The sequence below is a fragment of the Sebastes umbrosus genome, chromosome 10 (assembly GCF_015220745.1).
Source record: "Sebastes umbrosus isolate fSebUmb1 chromosome 10, fSebUmb1.pri, whole genome shotgun sequence".
Taxonomy (NCBI): Eukaryota; Metazoa; Chordata; class Actinopteri; order Perciformes; family Sebastidae; genus Sebastes; species Sebastes umbrosus.
The window spans coordinates 1,722,733-1,737,743 of record NC_051278.1 but is presented as its reverse complement, the minus strand read 5'-3'; the positions used below and the strand labels follow the sequence as shown (position 1 = coordinate 1,737,743).

The window sequence follows — 15,011 nt, the reverse complement described above, 5'->3', positions numbered from 1 at the left end:
AATATATTTTATGCACTAATGGTTATGAAGCTTTGGATGGAAGTGAACATGCTCCTCATGCTTTGTTGAAAATAGTCTTGCAGTCAGGATTGATTTGTCAGAATTAATTAGTGGTTCAAATTAGTGGCTGTGAAGGAGAGGGGGGGGGGGTCTCTATCTCGCCACGGCTGCTCCGATCAAACTGAGCTTCAACACGTCTGCCCGTGACATCACACCCACGCCTGCTCTTCACATATCCTGCAGATTTAGCAATAGTGCTGAGAGCTTTCAAGTGACTGCAGCTTACTTCAAAAGTGCATTTAAATAGATATTTAACCGTATGTGGTCTAACATGTGTGTTTGTGTTCCATGACGATATGATTCAGTGCTCGTCTGTTGATCGATTAGCCGATCACCGATTCTGACAATCAAGTAACAGTTTATGAAGCAAACGTGTCAACATTCACACGTTCTGCTTGAATATCTGTGCCTTTTCAGCCGTAAACTTTAATTTGATTTGGTCAAACAAAAGGAGGTAGAGTCATCGTCAATATCAGCACTCGCTTTGTGTTGTCTTTTTTAGTGTTGCATGTTGCCATGGTAACACATTCACGGCGTGTCGGCGTGTCAATATACGCTCGTTACATGTACAGTGTCCTTTCAAAATAAACTTCCGTTTTCACAGGAAGTTAGGTTAAGGCAACACAAACACTTAGTCAGGATTGGGAAACGGTCTTGGTTGATGTTAACTTCACTGACTAGCGACTCGCGTGACTCACAGGACTGACGAGGATTTGTTGTCGAAGCGAAAAGCAAAAGCGCCTATTTGGAAATATAACATTAATGAAGCATTGCCGCGAGGAGGATGGAGCCAGGTAGACCCCTGCGGCCCCGCAGCAATAGCTGGACCGGCGAGGCCAGACACACCGCCACCAGACAGTAAAGATCAAATTAAGTGCGCTACACATATTGACCATCATCTGTTCTTGTAAAATGTCCGGTGTAATCGGTAACACCGGTGTTGTCACAAAGTTTATTAACCGGTGGAAAAATGTCCTCACCGTCACATCCCTAACTCTAACTCTATTAATACTACGTCACTCGCTCCGACCGTCGAATAACACCGCGGTTGGGTTTACATCGGAGTTAGTTGCTAAAAGGCGCCTCCCTGCATCAGTTTCCGATGCCTGAGTGGCGCTGACCAAACGGCGGTATTTGACGAGTTGGGAGTGAGAACGGGTTGGTCAAGGTGGACAAGGCAAAACTGAAAACGTAGAAGAATATCTGTTTCTTTTCTCAAATATAAACGTCAAGGCTGCATGTACAACACTGGAGCGCAGTCTCAAGCTTAAAGCTACATCTTCTATCTCACACAGTTATTTGTCTTTCAGTGCTTGTAAATATTCCAACATAAAAAAAATAAAGAAACTGCAAAGTACACTTTCCAAGGCGAGACAGGAAGTTGTTGCGAGCCACTTGGAGATGGAGAAAACAAATCATACCGACTTCTATCGTTCAGGCTTATCTAACCACATAGAGCTATTTCAGAGCATCTGACAGAAGCTTGGCTTATATTTTCAGATGAGGAAGTGGAAAAACACTCGGCTGTCTACAGCAAGTGTTGTAGGAGTAGCAGCACTATTGTGGGAGCAGGACGTCTGAGCTCAAAGATAGGCCTATAGTTACCAGCCAATCCCCTGTAAAATAAATGCCCGCCACTTGCACCTGCATCTCCTCTGTAGCATTTTATTTTAGACTCAGCAATGAGTCAGAAAGGAGGTGAGATGAAGAGGAGGAGGCGGGGGAGGAGGAGGAGGAGGATGCTTGCCTGGAGATAAAATATACGAAAGGAACTGTGCACCAAAAATAAGTTAAAAGAGTGTAGATAGAGACGAGTCACATGGTTAAATACAGTCATCTTACAGACGGGTCTCACAAACTGCTGACCCGTCGCTCGCCTCATGCTGAAGTTGCCACTTTTTTTTTTTTCCACGATGCTTGCCAATGTGTGGAAATCATGCAGGGACATTTAAGCAATGTGTGAGTGCAGGTGCGCATGTGCATGGACCGGTACATGGTACCACTTCAGTAGCTTGTATACACTCATACGATGAAATGTGCCCGTGTGTGTGTTTGTCTATGTGCCCATGCACCTGTGAATGCATACTGGCGCATGAATAATACTGACACAGCTGGGATCCAACAGTCCCTGCCAGCCAATATGTGTGTGTGTGTGTGTGTGTGTGTGTGCGCACGGCTGCCAGCTGCGCCCACTGTGCTGATCCTCAAAGTCGCTATCACATTCTGCTTGCATCATTTCACTGCAGTCGTACCGAGAGCATCAAACTCATAAACACATGCTCACAGTTACAAGTCCATATTCACTCTTACATTGATGCGTATAATCACTTTCTTATAAATAATAAAATAAAAAGCACATCATTTTGGACTTTCACGGCGGATCAGATGGATCAGATGGTGCATATTCAACTGCTGTGGTCAGTTAGTGCTGGAGAGGAATTTCAGTCCTGAATGACAAGCGTCTCCCTGTAACCATCCATTACTGTCAAGAAGGTCTGCAGAGGTCAAACTGTGTTTTAAACTCTGGGTCAGGAAGCACTTCAGGGCTCTCGGATGCAGCCAAGTTTCCCCCATGCAAAGGTCAACTGTTATCCAGCAGCAGCAGCAGCTGAGTGATAAGTAAAACAAATGGCCTCAAACTTTTTCTCACGTACGGACAAACTTAGAAATTGTTGTCTGTATTCACAGACCGAAACACAAGTCGGCTTTTCTCCAGCTTTTAGTGGCGTAATGTTGAGATTCCAATTGGCTGCTATCATGGAGTAAATCCCAGCATCTCGATATAGAAACAGCAGATTTTAATCCCAGAGAGTGTAATGTGTTTGGATGGAGCTCAGCTAGAGGACTATAATCAGAATAATTATTCTGGTCTCACTCCAGCTTCGGGCCTTTTAGCTAATGACAGACGCAACACTAATGGCTGCATTTCAAGCTGTCTATTTGCATGTGTTCATGAAGTGTGTGTGTTTGAGCAGGTCGGCGTGACTACAACATTTGCAGACCGGTCCAAAAAAAAAACAAAAAACGGTAAATTCTGATTATTTTCTGCGATGCTAAGCTGAGAGATGACGACAGTTGGTATCCTGAAATGACCTTGTTCCTGGCAGCTGCAGACTATATCATTTCATACCTGCTTTTAGACTTCTGTTGAACAGAACTCATACAACAAGCTGAGCACAAAGAGCTGGTGTTCTGCCACTGAATGCTTGTTGTGTAGTGAAAGAGAGAGAAGAGTACAGTAGGGTATGTATCAATGTATAGATCCACATGATAACAGTCTGTACAGCCAGCAGGACGCTGTTGGAGTGTAGTCTACATCACAGCTTTCAAATGTCTATCTTGATTGTTATTTATTGCTGAAACAAAAGATGCGTACGTTCTCACCACGATTATCATGAGGAAAAATCACTCTTCAGATATGAATGTAATTCATCATAAAATGAATCAATACAAAATATGATCACTTTCTGGAAGCCCGTGTGCATGCGGCGAAACATGTAGAGTTGTTTGCAGCGGGCCGCCGATCAATAGGCCTTTATTCATGCGTTGCACATTCCACACGAGAGACAATTCAGGCGGCGCTTTACAGTATCGACGGTATCGTCTCAGGGTCCCTCGCAACACCACAACACGCTGAAATCCATTCTCCCTTCACATACATAACGAGCTGTCATTTTCTGGTTGGAATGAGCTCAATCGTCTCTCCGCATACAAAGAAGGCAGATTTAGCTGCAGAGTGATAATAACGATAGCAACAATAGTGATCGGTGTAATTCCACGGCGACACCGCTCAAATCACACAATGATGATTAGAGCGGGGCTTCAAAAAGCACGCCTCGTTTTGAAAACATCCGCGGCGTCGTTGACGGTCAGTGCAACAGTATTAACGCCGGGTGCTGTGTCATCACGTGTTGCTACAGACACTCTGATAAAAATCCATCTCTTCTTCTTCTTTAGCAAGGTGAGAGGAGTCGGTGTTCTCTGCATACAAAGCAGGCCGATCTGCTGCTGCATGGTAATAATGATAGCATGATGATGATGATTGGTGTTATACAGGAGGGATATTACCGAGACTGAATAATAATGATCTGGTGGAATGCTCTGCTAATGATGAAGGTGTTGGTGGCACTTACAGTTATTCTCTGATGACGTCGACGGTGCTGTAAAGTTGATTCCACTGCTGCTGTCAGTATCTTGTGATGCAAACAACTTAATTCATCCTTCGTATTAATTTGATATTTTAGGGGGACGAAACAACTCTGTGTTCCAAAAATCCTTCTTGAGTTACAGATTAAGTGTTTGAGCAACTTATTGAACATTGCCCCCAAACTGCATGTGATTATCATAAAGTGGGCATGTCTGTAAAGGGGAGACTCGTGGGTACCCATAGAACCCATTTACATTCACTGATCTGGAGGTCAGAGGTCAAGGGACCCCTTTGAAAATGGACATGCCAGTTTGTCCTCGCCAAAATTTAGCGCAACTTGGAGCGTTATTTAGCCTCCTTTATGACAAGCTATCTTCAGTCTAGTTCTAAAACTGAGCCCGCTACAACCTAATCATCACAAGTTATATTAATGTGTTAAAGTAATTAGTTGTGTTAATGTGTAATTATCGTGTTAACACTGACAGCCCTGATAATAAATGAAGCAGCTTTCCTCCATGTTAAACGTGAAAGCAGCACTTCTCCAGGCCCTGAGGTAATGTGTTAATGTCTCAGGTATAACAGTGTCAAACATCTCACAATATGTAGTTGTAAAAATGTATAAAATCATCTTCTTATTCTGGTTGTTGGTCTGAAAAACAGAAAGCCTTTTCTTCTAAAGCTACTTGTGCTGATCTTTAGTTCCTGCTAAAAATGGAGGGGAGGTTCATTATTGCCGTCTCGGGTCCTCGGCGCTGTGTGATCTCTCGCTGCACATTTATAAAGACGTGGATAAAAAGAAATGTGGCACAGCGGATAAAGACAGTGTTTTGGCCTTTTGATATTTAGCCATTACGTCGTTATAAAATCACAGTTTTTCCTTCCCTCATCTCTCCATTCATGCACCATCACACCCACATAATTACCAGATGGAAGGGGACGTTTAGAGACATCTCATGTTGCCAGACTGCTTTCTTCTGTTTTTACCCACATTCACCAGGTGAAGACTCGTACAAATCACACATTTTCATTTTCAGCAACACCCTGCTTCACGCTCCTCACGCAGGGGAGCTGCTCCGTACAACCGCTCGGCGCCACCACGGGCCCCGCGCCGCTCCGCTGGGACAGGCCGGGGTTAAGTAGCTTGCTCAAGGGCTTCTCACCGGTAGTTACTGATGGAGGCGAGAGCATGTCCTGCTCATTTCCCTGCCCAGATAGTAACACCTCAGGTGAACTTGGGAATGCAACGGAAACATAAAAACAGTGGCTTCTATTACAAATGTCCTCAAAAACATTCGTGACCAATTAGAATCTTTCAATCAGAGCTTTAAGTCTTAAACACTGTGACACACGTAGGTACTCTTTTTTTGCTTTTTCTTTTTTTTAAAAGCATCAACTGGGTTTTAACGGCATCATAGCCAACCCGGTCTCACTCCCAGACGCTTGATCGGTGCCCTTTGGCGTCTGATACCAACACACAGAGGAACCCTTTAGCTTTCCTCCAGCTTCATCTATGTCAGTATTAGACGCTCAGAGGAGGAGAATGTCTGCGTAGGGCAGGTGGGTCAAACAAACACAAGACCTTCACTCAGGAGACCGCTGTTTGTGTGCCATGCGAAACCAGTTATTTTACCACAGTTTTGTTATTTAACTTCTGGACTTTCCGAATGCCCGTTGCGTAACAAACTAATTTAATCCAAACCATGATCTTTCCCTAAGCTTAACCAAGTAGTCGTGTTGCCTAAACCTAACCAAGTGGTTTAGTTGCGTAACTTCTATATCTTGCTAACGCCAGTTACATAACAAACTTAGTTATTTTACGTAAGTAACAAACTTATTTGAACTATCACAACCTGGCTCTCAAGGCCATGACAAATCGGGAGACACACCGTGGTAACGATTAAATCAATTCATTTATGAAGTGACCATTATGTAATAGTAACTGGTTACTTAAAGCTGAGATTCAGCAGCTTGTCTTAGCGGTTAGAGACAGTCTCATAAATAAAAGGGTCTCAGTTGCCCCTACACTACACACACCTCTGCTCATGTCTGAAAAGCCATGTAAGCAGTAACATGTTAGATGTCCTGATATATGAAAATAATGGACGAGGTGAAAGCAAAGTATGAATGCCACTCTGATTCGGGTCTTCCTTTCGCTGTGTCCGACGTTTCCTTGGTCTGCAATGTTGCAGTTATGCAATCACTAAAGGAACAGAGACATGCCGAGGTCAAACTGTCATCCTTTTTTAAAGGTTTCATTCTATGTAATAGTTTCTGCAGAATAATGAAGTACTGCAGTAGAAGTATGTAATGTTTCCTCATCATAACATTTAACATTCATATGTTAAGCCCAAAACCACTGGGGTTTGGACACCTCTAGTTCAGATATACAGTTTTTAAAGACACCCTCCAGTCAATCAGAAGGATCCTGTGTTGTTGGGGTGTGATGTACACGGTAATGAATCAGAACAACAACAGCAGAAGCATAACTCTGAGTTAGTTTTTGTGTCCATACTGTTTAGACTGCAGTCTGTCCACTGTGCTCATACATCAGGCCCAATGCTGGAAGTCTTAACAAGCACAAACTCGCCGCAGGCCGGTGCACTGTACATCCGGGAAGTGGCTCGGTGAATTTAGAGCAGCGCTGGACGGAGTCAACACATGAATTAAATATATTGAACTTATATTTTACTCACTCCAGTCATGCATTACTACGGTACGGTTGTTTTGATACGAGGAAGTGGAATGCAATAGATTTGGGAGGGCAACATGAAGACCGTCATCCTGCTGCCGTCTTTGTTGATGTGCTTATTTAATGGCTTGGAATTTTTTTTTTTTAAACTTGGAAGTTCATTGTAGAGAGCTTTAGAAAGGCGGATTAGAAAGTATCTGACAGCTTCTCACGCATTTAGAGGTTAAAGGAGGTTTGTTTACATTTGCATACAAGCCAAACTCCTCATTTCACATTTTACTTCCTGTTTTCTTTTACCTTCTGATAAATATTCAGACATAAACAAACCACACATCTCTCCCTGTACTCTATCCTCCTGCATAATTACACACACTACATAATGAGATATACAGTACATTCAATTAACACGTCTAATTGCATCATAATCACATAATATGCAGCGTCTTTCAACCTTTTCCCCTTCAATAAAATGATAGTTCTTACATGTGATTAATCTAAATTCCCTCTCCTCTTCCTCTCAGGCAGATCTGTGTCACCGTGCGGAGGAGAAAACCCTCAACGAATCCGACGCCAGTAATGAGCTAAAGGTGCGTTCTGCCATCTTTTCTTTCCTATGATGTGTGTGTGTGTGTGTGTGTGCGTGTGTGTGTGTGTGTGGAATCAAAAGGCTTGTGAATTGGCATTGACACATCAGGCCCCACTTGCCTGTTTAGCATTCTGCTAACTGGCTCCCTCTCTTTCAGAGATATAGAGAGCAACTGAGAGTGAAGGGTGAAAGCACACAGAGGGCTTTATCTCACATTCTTTCATTCATCCCTTCTTTCATTATATTATTATATATATATGTCTGTTGTTTTCCCTTTCTTTCTCTCTTTCTGTTTCTCTGTCCTTCATGGTTAATAGAACATTATTCTGAATTGTTTAGCTTGTATTTGCCTACAGCAGCGTGTTAAAGAGGACTTGTAAAAAAATGCATATTTAATATGATCTCACGCCTGAAAATGCGGCTTACAATGCATTTGTCCTCTGGGCCCGTGTTCCCAAAGTCACCGTATCGTGCACCTCACATCTCCCATACTAAGCATTTTTTTTTTTTCATTCGCCTGAAAAAGTTGAATAGATTAAGGGCAGATCTAATCGATCCTGAGTGTGCTTATCAGTGGCTGGCAGGCTGACGAGCCGATTTCAGAACAGCATATTCTAATCCGTCAGCTGCACGCTGGAAACTGGAAAAAGACAAATAGGTAGAAAGACTCGGAGACGGTTGGTCAGACAGGAACACAGTAATAAACACATCTTTGAATATGTTAAGTGGGAAAGAAGTGCTGGGAGTGGAAGACAACAGAAAAGAGATCATGATGAAGGACACTAATATTAACAATTTAAAATATCATATCAAGGTTCAAAGCACAACTTATGACACATTGTTCTTGTTGATGTGTTTCTAAAGTGATGAGTATACTGTAATGTGACTTGCACTAGCAGTACAGTATGTTGTCATCATCCCATGTCTGAAGGTTAGATCAATGTATTGGTTTTCCTTTAAGGCAACAATTCACGTGTTATTAAAGACCAGATATTGGCCTATGAAATAATTCAGCCCAGTCGCACAGCAGTTCGTGAAATAGTCACAAAATTTAGTGTATAATTTCACATTTCTTTTTCGTGATGGTCAGCACAAAATCAATTTTGATGGGTGGGTCAAAAAAACACAGGACTTTCACCCAGGAGACCGCTGTTCGTATCCCGCGTGAAACCAGAACTACTTCCGTACTTAAGTTGCAGCACTTCCGGAGTTATTTTCACCCAAACCGCCATCTTCTCCTAAACCTAACCAAGTAGTTTTGTTGCCTAAGCCTAACCAAGTCGATCTTTTCCTAAACCTAACTAAGTAATTTTATTTTGAAAAGACAGAAGCGGTAAATGACACGTGTGTTGCTGGAAATTCGCAGGAAAAAGCACAAAAAAACGTTTTTGAAAGTCGTGCTGAGCGTCGCAAAAAAATGTGTGTTTATGTACATGAAACAAATATATTTAATTTCATGACTATTTCATAAACTGCTGTGAGACCATGTTGGAAGATCAGCTGTTGTGGAAACACTGACTGCATTAAGTGAAGAGGATGTCCACATTTATAAATATTTAATACGGCCAAATTATCAGTTATTAGAGGCTTAAATGGTGTCCTTTAAAAAACTCCTATCAGTCGGACATGAATGAAGACTGAAGCTCTTCCTCCATCTGGATTATTCTCTGTGGCCGCCCATGAAATATGTCCTCATTGACTTCTATTGATTCCGCCTGTAACTTATTATGATTCCTGGTTTTCAAAGGGTTTTAGCTGCGCTGCGTGCTGATTGGATGTTTAACCTTTTGACCTCCAAATCGGGGATCTGAGCACATATCCCATAATAGGAGGCATTCATCCAGATGACCTCTTCTGTCACCGTGACAACCTGGTGTGTGGCAGGCAAACTGACAAAGAGTTTGTAGGAAAAGAGATAGAAGGAACAAAAGTGCTTATCTGAAGCCGTCTCAGGCCACATAACCCCTCTCTCTCTCTGTGCATCTCTACCTCTCTCTCTCTCTCTCTGTGCATCTCTACCTCTCTCTCTCTCTCTCTCTCTCTCTCTCTCTCTCTCAGATTAGTGCCTTCTCCTCTTCACTGCTGAAAGAAAGCAACAGATTTATTGTTCCGTGTGTGTTTACGTGGCTGTGTGTGCATGCATGCTGCAGCCCTGGGCCATGTTTCTGCAGTTATTTCAGTCTATACCGGTTTCACACACAGAGACAGCAGGAGGATATTAGGACAAGCATCCATTCTCTCTCTCTCTGCACTTGTTGTGTTTTCATGACATGGGGAGATAGTTTCTAAATTGCGCTCTATTTCAGCTCACAGGCAGTTCAACCACAGATCTTTTCCTCGGCCAAAGGCTTGAGGCTCGTTAGAATTTATCTTGTCTGGCGGCAGAGCTGCTAACGCACAATCCTCCAAACTCCTGCTCATCACTTTAGGGAAGGCAACATGTCAACAATTAGTTCACATTTATTTTGAGATTTGAAGTTAATTTCACATGAAACACTCCACGTTGCTGCTTTGGTTTTTGTTTGCATACTTTTATGTGACGCGCGTGCTGATTTAGCATGCTTTTAACTACAGCGAATGTAATGCTTACATCAGCATCATTGCAGATTAAGTTTAGCTGCAGTGTGACGATTCCAAAATGAGATTTTGAAAGGGAGAATTCCCCTGAAACTACAGTGTGCTTCTGCCAAAGGTTTGTACCAGCAAAACATCAAAAAGCCAGCTCAAAAAGCAAGTTTTTCTGATCTGCTAATGATCTGATCTACTGTGTATAAGACATTTGTGCCTCAAAAAGTGGGTCGATCAGGTCACGACTGCTCCTCGCAGCGTTTGTGCCTTGTTGCTTGTGCATTTGTGGATACTTGTTCCCACTCTGGAGCTCGCTGGAATCTGGCAGTGGATGTGATTACATTTATTAATTTATAATTATGCGTCAATCATGTGGCCACTTAGGGATAAGAAAAACATGATTTCAACATGCAGAGACTTTGCTGCGATGGCAGATGCATGGATCCAAAATCAGGTGTCTTTACATTTTGTCTTTAAAAGGAAACCAGTTAAAGTTCAAGCTCTGTTTAATGTCACACTGGCAATTATTCCCTTAACCCACTGAAACACGTCTGACATTAGCTAACTAGGGTACAGCAGTAAATGTTAACGTAACAAGCATTAAAGTGCAGCAGTGTATATACAGTATTAACACATAAAGTCAGCGGAGGGTGCAGCACAGTGCCGATAAGTCTCTCTCTCTCTCTCTCTCTAAAGAGAGAGAGAGAGAGAGAGAGAGTGTAAAATGCTGTTAAAACTCGTTAACTATCAGCCTCATATATCTTTAAAAAAGTGACACTGATGGGTGTCTGGGAGGAGAGATAAGGAGCAGGAATTAGGGAGGAGAAGATTCCTTTTCCAGGGATTTACACAAACACACAGAGTGGCTTTTAATGCCCTCTACCAGTATTGATTACCCAGCAGCCTGACTGATTGAGAGCTAGATATAAAAAAAAGCACACATCAATAAAATACTCTGGAAAACCTGCAGAGACTTTTAAAGACACTGCCCTTCCCCGCCCCCCCCCACACTCACACAAACACAAACAGCTGCCATGTGATTCAATTCATCCAGATCAGAGGTCCACTGAGCTGCAACAACCACTACGTTTACATGCACATAAGATTTTCTGAAAAAGACAATATTCCTACAAAGCTGTTTACATGGCTCATGAAAACACGTATCCCACAAACATTCCCGTTTACATGCACACAATATTCCAGTTTTTGCCCAAAGGAATTCTTAGTTAACTAACACTCATCAACAGATCTGTAAAACAAAAGCACCACTTTAAATCTGCTGTTTCCCAGAGAGGTGCTCTGAAGTTTCTTGGAAATGAGTCAGCATGAAAAAGCATAAAAAATGACTAAAGCAATCTTAGTCGACTAAGACCAAGATAACCGATTAGTCAACTAATCGACTAAGAGTGGGCAGGCCTAATTCCGAAAAAGACAATATTACTATTAAGCTGTTTACATGGCTAATGAAAATTAATATTCCCGTTTACATGCAGCCGTGCTCTCTGATTAATGTTACCAGTGGCGGACTTGTTTGACCGTGTGAACACAGTCTCCCTCTGTCACCTTCTTCAAAAGGTCGGCGTTGTTATATTTGCGCATATCAGAAAACCTGTTGATATCCAAGTCTTTCATAATGTTTAAAAGCAGCTGTGTTCTCCTTCTGACCAGAAATATGGGTTTTCTTTTGCATGCATCTCTGCAGACTGTCTGCTAGTTGGTTTGTATTCAACACACAGAGCTGGACATGAACTGACAACAGACAAATATTCCAAATGTGCAGTAATCACGTCCGAAGAATGCTCCTAAAACTTGAATAATATCAACATATCCCACATGTCTTCATCAGAAAATAATCCAAAGGGAATAAGGTCGAATTCAGAATATACAAATGGAATATGCTGTTTACATGACCCGTATGAAATTCACATTATTGTCATATTCTGAATAATAGTGGAATATTACTGTGCATGTAAACGTAGTCAGTGACAGTTTGGGATGCCGGGAAGTAGTCTGTAGCTTCCCAAGAAAACCTTCCTGAGCTTGTTGACTGATTTCTCTTAGAAGCTGGTAGTAAATAAATGTACATGTGAGGAGGTCCAAAGCAAAACCATTTGAGAAATTGGTTCTGATTGGTCTGTTCATAACTCAATTAAAGATGTTGCTTGTTAACCATTTCTTAGCTGCTTCCATCCCCATCCAACACCTGACACCATCTCACTGGGATACCGGAGGCTGGGCTGTGTGTTATCTCGTGTGTACTTGTGAGGCGGCAGTGTTGGAGTGGGATGAATCAGTATTTCATTATAACCTGTTGATTGTGTGGCCACTTCAGAATGGCTGGTTTTAGACTGCTAAATAGACATAGCTGTTGGTGATGATGGCAGAGGCTACATCTCTGAGACATCAGTCCTTTGACGGAGCCTTCCTGCTGCCATCACATCTCCGGGATCATCCGAGGCTAACGGACGCGTGTCACTACAGATGCTGTCTGGACACCGACCGAGGCTTTGATGCTTCTCTGGATGTCTTTTTGGACTATTTGCAGTGTTGTGGTTTAAGCTTACTGTTGCACTCAGCCATCCTGAATAAGAGCATCAGCTTAATGTGTAAAAAGGAGTGTGAGGTCCATTACAGCAGAAGACTATTTCAGCTTTAGATCTTTTTCAACTGCACAGTAAGAGACCATTTTGTGGCTGGTGCAGTAAGCAGTAATGAAACTATTGTGTTTTTAAAATGTAATAATTGCAGCCTCATTTATATTAAATATCTGGCAATTTGAAATCCTCCCTCTGACAGAGCAAACACTGGCATTGAATTAAAACTTATAATTGAATGTCACTGACATTTTTCTGCCTCTTTGTGCCCTGAGCATCTTCAGAGATTGGAGAATTTAAATGGCAGCTAAAAAATATGAACTTCACAACCCAGGATGGTTGAAATGCCCCGTCAGTAAACACTGTTACCAACCCTGCAGGTCTGTGATGTTTTAAAGTCTCTACAAAACAAGAGAAGGGTAAAAACCTGAAGTGGTATTCTATCTTTCCGTGGAAGGAGTGATTAGCTGATTCACTTTCTCACTTCCTGCGGGCAGAGAAGTGAAGATACCGGACTCCAGAGTTTCCAGATGTCTTATTTCTGTGCCATGGGAAGCTCTTCTCTATTACAGCCTGAGTTTGTGTAAAAAAAACCTGTCCTGGATGTGTGCTTATATAAAACAGGTGCACAGCTGATGATCAGAGCTTTGGGAACACTGAGTGATGAGATCAGGTGATGATGTTTAATTTGAAAGCTTAAGGGATCTACTATCAGGAGAAAATGGCATTTCAGGATGGAGGGAAATTGCTTTTTAGGGGGGCTCAAAGGATGCAAGATACGGAGTTATCCTCCAATATGAGATTACAGGCTTGGCTTGATCGACCGAGCCTACCGTCACAGAGCCACCTGGACTTCCACTGGAAACAATGACCCAAATGGGATGTGTTTCATTGCTTTTTTTTAAACCATTGCACATGGATCAAATGGGATGGATGGACAGAAAGATAGATCTGTCTGTTTCTCAGAGATTTTTTAAAGATCAGATGAAACTCCCCCCCCCCCCCTCATCCCTGCATGCGCGCCTTTCATTTTTATTCCGCTCTGCTCTGCGTTGGCCTTTATCGGTGGTGTCATGCTATGAATTTGTATTCACCGCTCTGTTTGGTCTCGTTCGGCTCTTCTTTACGCTCGTCTGTTCTGCATGTCGTTGCACCGTTTCGTGCCGATCCTCCCTCTTCTCTCTATACATTTCGCTCTGTTCCGTGTGCACGGATCAAAACGTAAATATCCTATAAGCATCTTCGCACGGCTCACAGCCCTGCCGAGCAACAAGGAGAAGAAAAAAAAAGAGAGGAGGGGAAAGAAAGAGAAAGAATGAGCAGATAAACGTGTTTGCAGTGAGATTACCATGCTTCATAAACCCATAAACCCTGCAAGGAATCAGAGGGGATGGAGGGGAGAGAGGGAAAGATTCAGGGATTCAGGAACATTCAACAAGAGAAAGGCACGGAGGGGAGAAAGATGCAAATATGGGTGATGGTTAACAGCAGAATGAGAGCAGGAAAATGAATGAGAGGGAGGAAAAGCCAAGATCAGGAGGGAGCAGAGGGAATGTCAGAAAGCAGAGATAGTGAAATACAGAAAGATAGAGGGAGAAAAAACAAATGTAAGCCCCTGAGGATTAACTCTCTCGTTTCTCTATAGGGAAGAATGGAAAAAAAGAGGATTTCCACCTCCTCTCCTCTCAGCCTCTCTTTGATATCTCTCCCTCTCTTTCTGTCTCATATTCTAATATCTTTAGTCTCTATTCATCATGTTGGAACAGACTCGCTGAGCTCGCTAAAGCATGAACACACATGGCTAACCTAGCTGGACACAAATCCCTCTCTGTTGGTCTCTCTTTCTTCCTCTCGTTCCCACACTGCTTCGCAATTGCAGTTGATCTCTTCATTTCTCGGTCGTCCATTATTTGTTTTCCTCATGGTTCCACTTGTTTGCGGTGGATTTTATAAGGCAGCGTGAATTAGATTCTTTTACCTGCCTCTTTCTTCTCCATCTGCGGCGGTTTGGCAGCTGGGCAACTGTTGCACGGGGGCCAATAACACACAACGGCGCTCATCATTGTTGTGGTCGGTTTAACGAGCTTTGCTAATAAGATGAACGGGGCTTCCCGCTGATCAGTTAATGGTGCATTCGCTGGTCCTCCGCAGTGCAGTGATTCACAGTTTTCACAGTTAATGCATGAAGAACGCTGGACTGAAGGGGGATTTAATTACTAATGTTATGTCATTTCAAAAGAGTGCTTTAACAGCAGAAATGTTATGGTAAAGCAACACATTCAACTGCATTCAACACAATGAAGGGTTTCCATTAAAACTCCCTCATGAACATATTTGTTTTCTTTAACCTCTGACCTTTTACTGTAA

General features: G+C 42.5%; 1 protein-coding gene across 1 annotated transcript in view; it reads left to right on the top strand.

The window, feature by feature from the left end:
- cdh11 (cadherin 11, type 2, OB-cadherin (osteoblast)) overlaps window positions 1–15,011 on the top strand; it is a 104,981-nt gene that overhangs the window by 38,593 nt on the left and 51,377 nt on the right. Inside the window, exon 2 of the mRNA XM_037781945.1 lies at window positions 7,418–7,483. The gene's annotated coding sequence lies outside the window, so the exon portion shown is untranslated. The remainder of the gene's footprint in view (window positions 1–7,417; window positions 7,484–15,011) is intronic.